Genomic DNA, 12856 nt, shown 5'->3' on the forward strand with positions numbered 1-12856 from the left:
ATTAGTTATGCTATAAGATAATTTATTTTGTGTTTCTAGTGCTGTGATCTTTAAGGAAAAATGTGTACGCACAAACTTTAGAAATGAGAATATAGTAGGAGCGTTTAAGTCTGGAAAATACGTTCTATATCGTGATATTAATATTTAAAAAGGTCCTTCAACTTTTCCACGTTTATAAAGTTTACTTAATATTTATTAATTACTGTCTTTTTCTACTGAGAATGATATCGCTGTAAAAGACTATATTGAAAATACTTCTAAAGAAACAAGAATAGCAATAACGATTTCAGACTAATACGTATATCAGTAAGTCAAAAGATACTCTTCTGTATCCTGTAGTTAAGTTCAAATGGACATGTTAAACGTCGAGTTTTTGCTGACAGCTGTGTCAAGCCTAAGCTTAGTAATGTCAAGACTAAGGTAAGGAAACAACATTGATAAACTGGAGATGATAAAAAATTTTCAAGATTCATAGGAAGACAGGCGTAGGAGTTACATTTCGACATAGACACTCTGGAAAAAAGTTGGAATAGCAGTATTGACACCTTCAACGTTGTCACGAACCACGGAAAGAAAAAGACGGAATGAATCAATAATGAAATTTAATTATAAAAATGTATGTACATCATAGATGAGAACGTGTCTGAACGTCAGCAGTTTCTAAGACATTAGCCTGACATATCTGCATAAGACTGTGGCTCAAGTTTAGTTATCGCTTTTAGAAGCTGAAATACACATGTAAACGACGTTTTTTGTTTTTGGGCCATCTGCTTTCTGTATTGAGATTTTTTGATTTCTAGTGACGATCCGTCATCGTCTCATCTCTATATAGAACACTTTCTAGAATGGTGTTCCCGATACTGCTTGATGTGTTTGTACTGCGCCCCTAGGTTTCTTCCGACATTTGTCCAATACAATGGCCGATAATTAAGGACCCATGAAACAGAACTTTATGCACGAACGCAGGTATGTAGAACCATGAATAATGTTTGAGGTATAGGTAAAGGATGCTATTTTCATATGCTTGTAATTTGTCTGAACTAATGTGAAACCCACAAGACAAGATCTGTAGTACCACGGCACATTTTACTATTAATTAGTCATTGAGACCTGTTATTACAGCAACTGCATGTGGATTCTGAAGGAAGTGTCGAGTTGTGTTGCCTTCATTCGAGGTACCGCTGCCGTCTTGCTTTGGTTTATCTATGATGGGACCAAACTGGACATTCATGGACCGTTGTAGTTTTTCTTTCCTCTTCAGGACGACTAGCTTTTCTTTTCGCACCTGCCATTTACAAAAATTCAGTCGATATGCCACATGAAGCAGCTATTCTATTAAGCAAAGAGCAGACATTCCAAAACCAATCGTGAAAATATTTTCTGGTTTGGAACTCTGCTATTTCCTCTCCTATCGATCTCTTTTTATTGATCTCTTTTAGAGTTGCATCACACATATCTGTTCTGTGCTGATTTGGTGTGTGGGTATCGGAGTTACAGACTTTGCGGTCCACCATTGTGAAGTACTCTCGAATGTATTTAATTCGGTGTTGAATTGACTAAAAGTTAGAGCACGTATTTGGTTCTGCATAAGTTCATATTCTTTTGTCACTTTCTTTGTTTCTTTTTTTGAACTGCACCTTTATCGGATGACAGAATCTTGTCGAAGATGGCCTTTGGTTATGCCAAACCTCACCTCGGTCTCCCGTCGTCTCATAATTTTAGATAAATTCTAGAGGCAGAGCTTCCATAAAACGTATTTCACCATATGTAGAAACCTTTCTCGCGATCGTTTGTATTTGTCTTGTCCGGTTGTCCAATCAAATCCTCGCTTGACGATGCTTACCATTACCAGGTATATGGGTTGATTTTTAATATGGGTGCCTTCCATTTCAACTCAGGCAAAAAAAATATAAAATTGTACCATCACCATCTCAGATATTGTTGAAACTTTTTTATAGCAACTAGACATGTTTTTAAGAGACCCATATTTTTTTGTTTTGTCGAAAAAAAATTTCCCGCCAAGTAATGGGCCATCAAAGTCGGGGAGTACAATTTATGAATTGTAGAAGACATGGAAAATGGTCAACTTTGGAGCCTCACCATTCGGCTATGGAGACAGGTAGAGTTATAATTCTTGTTGTGGTATGTACATAGGGATATAAATAAACTATATTTTATTATAGTTTGGTTTGCGCATGCGTATCTTTTTGTACATAAATTAACAAATGAACGTCAATTTATCTGAAAAGTCGAAGTTTGCGAATTTTTTTCGAGCACTTCCGGTTCGAATTTTAAAATCAGCGGTTGGTAAGACCTGGTTACCAGCTTTCCGAAAAAAAAAAAATTGTATCGCTTGTGTGTGCAACCGTTTTTCGCAAAAAAAAATCGAGAAATTGTAAAATTTTCAAAAATCGCCATTTTTGGGCGCCATTTTCTCGAAAACACCATCTTTTAAAATTCTGAAATTTTGTCAGATGGTTCAACTTTACATGAATAATAAACACACAAAATACCATTCTCGACCAATGCTTCATGAATTGACTGCAGCCTTTTAAAGTTAGCGAAGTTTCGTTAACTTTGATGTCACAGTTAGCAACACTGGGAACAATAAAAGTGCAATGATTTGATGATGTTTGTGGTTCACATTCATTAAATGAAGAATAAAAGGTTTTCTTGACTGTTTTTTTTTTATTATTTTGATCAAGAATGCTCTCTGAAATAGTAAAATGAGCCTCCCCCTACTCCTTCGTTTTCTTAAACCGAAATAATGTGAGGTGGAAATTACGATTACGAAACGCACAAATTTCAAGTTCACTTACTTAAAATGGTCTTCGGAAACAAAATTTCTCTGATTTTATTATTATTATTATTATTATTATTATTATTTTACATGGACCAATCATTTGCTTGGTTGGTGTCTTCGCTAATAGCATGTAACCGTCCAGGTGCTCCAATAGGTGTTGGCTCACTCACAACTTGTCCAGGAGTGGATCTAGAGGGAAGAAACTTTTTTTTATTTTATATATAAATAAAACCGATTTCAGAGTTTGGAGCTCTTAAAAGTACCTCTAAGTAGCAGTATTACCCCCCCCCCCCATTCCAGAAGTCCGTCCTGGATCCGCTCCTGCGTAGCACATTGTCGATAGTCACAAATGCTGAAGGTCCATGTAGAATCATAAACAGCACTTCAACTTCACGTAATTCATGATTTATTCATAATATTTCTGCTACGCACCACTGGTTATCATACATATATGTATGTAACAAAAGTTCCTTTTTGCAGATTTCTTAAATCTACATTTTGAATTGCAGAAGTTCGATTTTGGGGGAAGCATGAAGTTAGTTCATGGTGACCCGTTACTGCCATAAAAACTTCGCCATTTTCCGAAAGCCAAAGATGACTTCGTTGAATACCAGTTACCGGTCGCATACTTTCCCTTTTTTTATTCCGAAAGTTGTCAAATTCAATTCCAGGCAACAAAACGAGAGTAATACCCGGAGTTTGTACTTGCACTATACTCACGAATTCTTCTGCGGTTTTAGTGGGGACGCGGTGGCTTTGTGGTGGACAAACACTGTGCTCGTGGGTTTTCTCGGGGTTATCCGTTTCCTCCCACTTTCTGCATTCCACCATTTCATTCACTTCTCATAATCACAGTCTTCTTTAGCCTAACCGGCATAAGCGTGGGACGTAAAACTTAGATTTCATTTCATTTTTCTTCTTCTGCGGTTTTAATACTGTGTATCTGTTTTTGCTTAAGGTTATGCCGCGTTGCCACATTCTTTACACCTCCCCCCTCAATACCGTCGCAGAAACCGGTTTCATGGCCAGTTTCACTGCAAAACCACTGCTTTATCGGACCTGTCTGCATCTCGAACATCTGAAAGCGATTTTTAAAGTGGGATGCAACACCATCAGAAATCACTGACACGGTTTGGGAAATTATAGACACTAATTTTCACGTATTCAAACCTTTTTCTATAAAATATATTTTCGCTTTTCTTCGAGTATTTTTAGAATCTTGTCTATGGCTATGAGTACATGAGCCGAATCGTGTGTTTTATCGTCGTATATTACAACAAAGCTGTCAGTTGTTTCATATTCCGGTGATAACTCTGAATTTCACTTTGCAGAATAACAGTCCAGTTTTCAGCGAAGTCCACATGAAGTAAAATAGAATTTGTATCTTAAAATTTTATACGGTGCTTTTCGGTAGCAATTAATTCTCTTTGGATTTTCTTCATGTAGTCATGAATTACAATTCTTACAGTTAAACCAGCAATGTACGATACGAAAACAGAAAGTGGCACAGTTTTTTAACGAGATTATTGTTTTCCCATATGACATACGTAACACTTTCATTTTCATCAGGATCAATAATTAAAGACTCAACGCTTATTCCTTCCACTCCAGGACATTCACCACATTCTTGAAAAGACAGTAGTAGCAACGCAGTAGCAGCTAACTTAAAATTTGCACAATACACACACACTTCCCTCGCAGGTTGCGGACTGACCCACTTTAGTCGAATACTGTAAAATTCCGAGTGACCCATTCTTATGTTGGGATTGTTCTGTTTAAAAAGTCAGTAAATTTCTTTGGAACGCGTAAGAAAACGTTTCGGTTTTATATATATATAACTTTTTGTCCTTTTTCGATCACTGTAATGACATCGCACTTAATTGAGACTTTGTCTGGAGCATTCCAAATCATCACTGAGGTAATAGTTCAGGCTTTTTGTAGATCATCAGAATTTATTGGATGGCCATTTCAAGTAAACTTAAAATTTGTGTGTTTCGTAATCGTAATTTCCACCTCACATTATTTCGATTTAAGAAAACGGAGGAGTAGGGGGAGGCTCATTTTACTATTTGAGAGCCTTCTTGATCAAAATAATAAAAAAAAGTCAAGAAAACCTTTTTTTCTTCATTTAATGAATGTGAACCACAAACATCATCAAATCATTGCACTTTTATTGTTCCCAGTGTTGCTAACTGTGACATCAAAGTTAACGAAACTTCGCTAACTTTAAAAGGCTGCAGTCAATTCATGAAGCATTGGTCGAGAATGGTATTTTGTGTGTTTATTATTCATGTAAAGTTGAACCATCTGACAAAATTTCAGAATTTTAAAAGATGGTGTTTTCGAGAAAATGGCGCCCAAAAATGGCGATTTTTGAAAATTTTACAATTTCTCGATTTTTTTGCGAAAAACGGTTGCACACACAAGCGATACATTTTTTTTTTTTTTCCGGAAAGCTGGTAACCAGGTCTTACCAACCGCTGATTTTAAAATTCGAACCGGAAGTGCTCGAAAAAATTCGCAAACTTCGACTTTTCAGATAAATTGACGTTCATTTGTTAATTTATGTACAAAAAGATACGCATGCGCAAACCAAACTATAATAAAATATAGTTTATTTATATCCCTATGTACATACCACAACAAGAATTATAACTCTACCTGTCTCCATAGCCGAATGGTGAGGCTCCAAAGTTGACCATTTTCCATGTCTTCTACAATTCATAAATTGTACTCCCCGACTTTGATGGCCCATTACTTGGCGGGAAATTTTTTTTCGACAAAACAAAAAAATATGGGTCTCTTAAAAACATGTCTAGTTGCTATAAAAAAAAAGTTTCAACAATATCTGAGATGGTGATGGTACATGCTCTGCCTAAATTGAAATGGAAGGCACCTATGTTATCAACAAGGATAATTTCACAGTAACAGATCTTCAGAGCACTCACATTGGTAAATATATGTATAAGTTTTATTGCAACAAACAAAGGAAGCTTAAAATGTATAGCAATTTTTGTATACAAGTTTCCCGGAAGTGTGTATTTCACTGTACGTACTAATACGTATCTTAAATTTTCTTACCTTAGCTGGTAGCAATAAAAAATATTTTTACCGATGTTTCCTCCTTCAAGAGCGCCACTGACACGATATTCTATTACCTGTTGTTTGATGTGTACTAAGAACCTCAAAATGCGCCACTTAGTAGTAAATTAACATACTGTGGATTTGGTGATTACTTGCATCGAACGTGTAACACACTTGCGACTAATACCGGCTTTCATTGTAAACTTGCTGTAAGAGTGCTACAAGTGTCCTGGTATACTTGTAGGTTGAGTTGTGAGCATAAAATATTTCAATTTGAAACATTTCAAATGAAATAATTCAAGACTTTGAAAATTTCAAAATAAAATATTTCAAAAATTGCGACCGACATGAAAAATATCCAGTCGATTTTCACTGTCAATTCACTCCTGGATAATCTAATAAAGTCACAGTGTGATTCTAACAAGTGAAGTCCAAATGGATAAATCAAGTTGCGAGATGAGAATAGTGCGCCAGATAGAGGGTGTGAAAATATGTGTATGTGCAAAGTTATAGCGGCTGAGCGCCATAAGAAACTGAGGGGAGGGGATCAAAGTTGGTGGGAGAAAGGCTATGCTATGTTATTGGAATACATCAAATAAAAACTGTTGAATCGTGAAAATAGTGAAAAATAGACAATGCAAACGGTGGTCGTTTTACATATTGGTAAAAGAAGAATGAGCAGAGTATATCACGAACCTCCGCCGCCATCTTGAAATCCGTAATTTTGAAATTGTGATTTTTTTTAAAATAGAAAGGTAGTCATGTGATATACCAATTAGGGCCAGCATGTTCTCGAAAAGTCGATTATGAACTTTAGTAATCGTTATTTATACTTACTTGGAAGATTTAATTCTTTATAGTTATTTACGAAAATCTAGGAGACTGATACCCGTATGTTAAAAGTTTGGATTATCACGAAAACACATGTAAGTTAAGCATATCCACAAGCCACGAAAACTAACAGTGAAATTTGATATCCAACTTGCATATTTTTACATTATTATTATTATTATTATTATTATTATTATTATTATTATTATTATCAAATTTCATTGTTGGATCGAAAACTTTCAACATACAGGTATCAGTCTCCTAGCTTTTCGTAAATAACTATGAAGATGGTCTAAATCGTCCAAAAGTTCATAATTGACTTTTTGAGAACATGCTGGCCCTAATTGATATATCACATGACTACCTTTCCATTTCAAATATATATATATATATATATATATATATATAATATAATTTCAAACTGGCGAATTTTAAGATGGCGGTGGAGGTTCGTGATCTACTCTGCCCATTCTTCTTTTACCAATATGTGAAACGACCCCCTTTTGCGTTGTCCATTTTTCACTATTTTCACGATTCAACAGTTTATTTGATGTATTTCAACAACATAGCATAGCCCTTGTCCCACCAACTTTGAACCCCTCCCCCTCCGTTTCTTATGGCACTCAGCCACTATAACTTTGCACATACACACATTTTCACATCCTCTATCAGGCGCACTATGTCTCATCCCGCAACTCGATTCATCCATTTGGACTCTTTACTTGTAAGATAGAAAGCGCTTCATCACTTCGACTGTCTGATAGGTAGACAAACATGAGGAGAAAAAGTACCATTAACTTGTAACCACACCCGAGCAAGTTTTCTATAAGTCCCTTCCAACTAAAATTGTGAAACATGGTGCTCCATACGTTGCTAAAACCATAACTGAAGTGATTGAACAAGTCGGGCCAGAAAAGTGCATTGGCATATAGTAACTGATAACGCAGCAAATATGAAAGCAGCATGCAGTAAAGTGGAAGAAAAGTATTCACATGTCACAACTTATGGTTGTGTGGCACATGGTCTGAACTTGCTTATCCGTGACATTGTGAAAATAGACAACCTGAAGCACCTTACTGGCCAAACAAAAAGTGTGATAAACGAAATCAATGACAGTGCAGTAGTGAATGCAATGTTCAGGGAGAAACAAATGAGGAAGAAAATTACACTGAAACTACCAGCTGAGAGTCAATGGGGTTTGCAAGAAATTTATTTTTGGTCAGTCTGTTGCATAACAAATCAGCACTAAGAAGGCTGTGTATCGATAAAAAGTCAGAAAAGCTACTATCGAAAACAACCAAGACCCTCATTCTCCAAGATGTCTTCTAGGACAAAATAAGTAATTTTCATAGTTTAATTGTTCCAATAGCAGACTAGATCACTAAAATCAAAAAACCTCAGGAAGCAAAGTGTATGAAATATTTTCCAACCTATGGGAGAAAGTCCACAACACAGTTTCAAGCGCTCCTGGTCATAAAAAGGAAGAGCAAAACATAATGCAGTTCTTCAAGGGCCGTAAGCAAATCTGTCTGCGTTCTGTACATTTGTTATCGAATGTTTTAGATACAGGTTACAGAGGCAAGAACTTGACCACCGAAGAACAATCGGACGCTCTAGAATATCTGAGTCAGATTTCAAGGCTTTATTCAGATGTTGATAAGACAGAAGTTCTGGCCCAATTTGCACAATACAGAATGAAATAAAATGTCTGGTCCAAAGAATATCTGTGGTTTACTGTATCAAAGGTGTCTCCTCTAACTGGTGGAATGAACTATGCCCTTCTTGTGAGCTCACAAAAGTTGCAAGGAAAGTCCTTGACCTTCCTGCCACATCTGCTCCTTGTGAATGGATCTTTAGCATACATGGAAACATCCACATGAAGAAACGCAACCGTTTTACAAATGAACGTGCTGCTAAACTGACTTTTGTCAAGCATAACCTGAAGTACATATCACTATTTAAAAAGAGAGATGTTGGAGATGAAAAACCATCTTCCCTTTGTAAGAGGAGTCGACCGAGTCTGAGTCGTAACCAAAGTGAGCCTACAGCAGGAGCAAGTGGATATTCAGTGAAGAAAAGGAAAAAGCAGATTCAAGGACGAATAGACCCAACGTGTGAAGAAGAAACAGACACTTCTACACCTACAGAATCTGATGATGGTGACAGTGCTCACTCATTTGATGTTTCTGATACAGAAACGTATTAAAGTAAGTTAAACATGGGAACTGTCGAATCTGCCATATACTCGTATAACAAAAGTCTTACATTATACTTCTCAGGGCCGGCGCAAGGGGGGAAGTCGTGCCGTGCCACCGCTCAGGGCGGCACGTCTAGTGGGCGGCAAAGTTTGGAAAAGAAAAGAATAGTATCAAAATATAATGGTTCGTAATAGGCCCACATGGAAAAATAAAATTGTGTTCACCTGAGAATGTAATTAAACTTAATTCACTCACATTTAGAAAAATACTCACTCAGGAAATTCAGAGCATTCCCCTCATTTTCAATGATCAAACTACTAGCCACAGGTATCTCGTTCAAGATTTCCGTTGCAGCGGCGTAGATAATATTTTCAACTAGGGCGGATAAGATCATCAAGTGTCTTTTATATTTTTTTCTATTCAGCAATATTCTAACGCTCCACTTCAAGTATGCAAAAGGTACAATCCCACTTGAGACAGGCGGTTCTAGCCTACAACACCTAGAGACATTTAGGTTCTAGCAGCGAGTTTTTAACCAATTTACAAATTGTTCATATTTTATCAACAATATATATTATAGAGAACACGTTATATATAATTGTTTTTATATTTAAGCAATATAAGTTTGACAGCGTCATGGCCGAACACATTAAAAGAACCATGGGAGGACAAAATAAATGCCACCATTACGGTACTAAGGAAAAGATGTCCAAAATGAAATTATTCCAATTCTTAGTAATTAAATTGAAAGTAAAATACTGTCTTTGTTGAGATGTTGAGAGTTGCAACATATTATAGTATAATACTAAACTGTACACCAGATATTTCTGGTACAGAGCAAATGATAATCATTTTGTACAAATTACATACAGTAATGAAGAATGCCTTGTAAAAATTTGCGAACACTTGGTTTCGTAACAGTAACAGACAAGACACCACTGGTCTAGGACTGACAGAAGTAATAATTAAACAGCTAAAGGAAATGAACTTCCTATCGAAGACAAGAAGGGCCAAAGATATGACAATGGTTCCAATATGAAAAACAAACATTCAGGTATTCAGAAGAGAATATTAGAAGTAAATTCTGAAACCTTTTATGTTCCTTTACTAAACTTTGTCGTTAAAGATACAACCAGAACACCTCAATCCTCCGTTTCTTTTTTTTTTTTTTTTTTTTTTTTTGTATAGTTAAAAAAAGAAGTTTGACTTCTTTTCTGCGTCAGTTCAACGTTGGACCATACTAACGGAACATATTAGCAGTCTCACTTTAAAAATATTCAGCACTACACGGTGGGAGAGCCAAATTGATGCTCTAACTCCACTTAGATATCAAATATTAGAGGTTTATGATGCCTTATTTCAAATAAGTAATGACAATAGAACAGACAGAATGGTCGCCTGCGATTCTTTATGTATAGCAAACCAGCTGCGTGGCTTTACTTTCTTTACTCACTCATTATCTGGCAGTCGTTCTTTCAGAAAAAGTGTTCCCGGGGGACACTGCTGGTACTATTTTATGTATTATTATATTATAGACGTATTATTTTTATTTCGTCCGGGGGCACTCTCAGAGCTCCGGGGTGGGGAGTGCCCCCAAAAAACATATGTGAAAGAAACACTGTTATCTGGTATGACTTTTCACTCCACATAAACATAGTAAACAAAAATCTCCAAAGCATTGATTCTCATATTTCGGATGCAGTCGGGTTTCTTCAAAATATATCTAAATACTTTGAGAGAAGCAGAAATTATGCAAAGTTTCAACCTTACTTAGTTGATGCGATGGAGTTGGCATCAGCATTACATATGGATCATTCACGGATAAGTAATACAGTGCAAGCTCGAAGTCGAAAGAAGAAAAGAGAGTTTCGTACGAGGCAGAGGATGAAGCTATTAAAGATCCACAAACAAGATACAAGATCGATTTTTATAACAAAATTCTAGACGTCATTGTGTTAGCTCTAAGAGAAAGGTTTGGGCAACTTAAACATCATAGCGAGTATTTCGATTTTATTTACGATATAAGTAATCTGAAAGATATGCCACCCAAACTTTGTCTGAAAAGTGCCTGCATTTTAATACTCGAAGAATCGAAAGATATTAACCCCAGTGATTTGAAATACGAACTGAAACTATTATCGGCTATAATTAAGCCTAAAAGTTCAACAGAAGAGACTAAAATTAATTAAGGAATATGACTTTGCTCCCAATGCCAGTGTTGCACTTACGATTTTGTGTACCTTACCAGTAACAGTGGTAAGTAGAGAAAGAAGTTTTTCGAAACTTACTCTAAGCTTATTAAAAACTGTCTACGTTCTTCCATATCTGAAACACACTTAAGTGGTCTAGTGATGATATCAATGGAACACGAATTAGCTGAAATATTGGACTACGCGAATGTGATAAAGGAATTTGCTCATATCAAAGCAATACAAGTTTTTTCAATTAAAGTATCTAAAATTTGACGTGCCTGAAGTTGGCCCCCCCACCTCTCCCAAATTACGCCAAACATTGCACATCGTTAGTGCACGTTAGTGCACTCAGAACTAACGTTAGTGCTATCAGCGTTTACGAAATATTGAAGATTTTTGGTGGGGGGGCCAACTTCATATGAAGTTAGCCCCCCCACCCATCTTTATGCAGACATATTTTCACAAAACTTTGCGCATCGTTAGTACACTTAAACACACTTAGCACTACCGTTAGTGCTATCATATTTTGGGATTTATTCAAGATTTTTGGTGGGGGGCCAACTTCAGAAATATCAAATTCTATACAAATAGAGGTAGAAACACGAGGTTAGCGGCAATCGTTAGTGCATCGTTAGTGCACTTAAACACACTAAGCACTAACGTTAGTGCTACCATATTTTGGGATTTATTCAAGATTTTTGGTGGGGGGGGCCAACTTCAGAAATACCAAATTCTATTCAAATAGAGGTAGAAACATAGAGCTAACGGCAATCGTTAGTGCACTTAAAGGCACTAAGCACTAATGTTAGTGCTACCATATTTTGTGATTTATTCAAGATTTTTGGTGCGGGGGCCAACTTCAGAAATATCAAATTCTATTCAAATAGAGGTAGAAACATAGAGCTAACGGCAATCGTTAATGCATCGTTAGTGCACCTAAACGCACTAAGCACTAACATTAGTGCTACCGTATTTTGGGATTTATTCAAGACTTTTGGTGGGGGGCCAACTTCAGAAATATCAAATTCTATACAAATAGAGGTAGAAACATAGAGTTAGCGGCAATCGTTATTGCATCGTTAGTGCACTTAACGTACTAAGCACTATCGTTAGTGCTACGATATTTTGTAATTTATTCTAGATTTTCGGTGGGGTGGGCAACTTCAGTAATATCAAAGAGATAGGAACATAGGGTTAACGGCAATCGTTAGTGCATCGTTATTGCACCTAAACGCACTAAGCACTAATGTTAGTGCTACCATATTTTGTGATTTATTCAAGATTTTTGGTGGGGGGCCAACTTCAGAAATATCAAATTCTATTCAAATAGAGGTAGAAACATAGAGTTAACGGCAATCGTTAGTGCATCGTTAGTGCACTTATACGTACTAAGCACTATCGTTAGTGCTACCATATTTTGGAATTTATTCTAGATTTTCGGTGGGGTGGGCAATTTCAGTAATATTAAATTCTATCTAATAGAGATAGGAACATAGGGTTAACGGCAATCGTTAGTACATCGTTAGTGCACTTAAACGCACTAAGCACTAACGTTAATGCTACCATATTTTGGAATTTATTCAAGATATTTGGTGGGCGGCCAACTTCAGAAATATCAAGTTCCATACAATGTGTCACTATTTTCAGGAAGCACTAACGAATGCACTAATTTTTTTTTTAGTACTTGAAGTGGGCGCAAATTCACGCTGACCACCAAAGATATTTTACTTGTAGCACCTACACTAATT

This window comes from Thermobia domestica, chromosome 1 (genome assembly GCF_964235325.1).
Source record: "Thermobia domestica chromosome 1, izTheDome1.hap1.1, whole genome shotgun sequence".
Lineage (NCBI taxonomy): Eukaryota > Metazoa > Arthropoda > Insecta > Zygentoma > Lepismatidae > Thermobia > Thermobia domestica.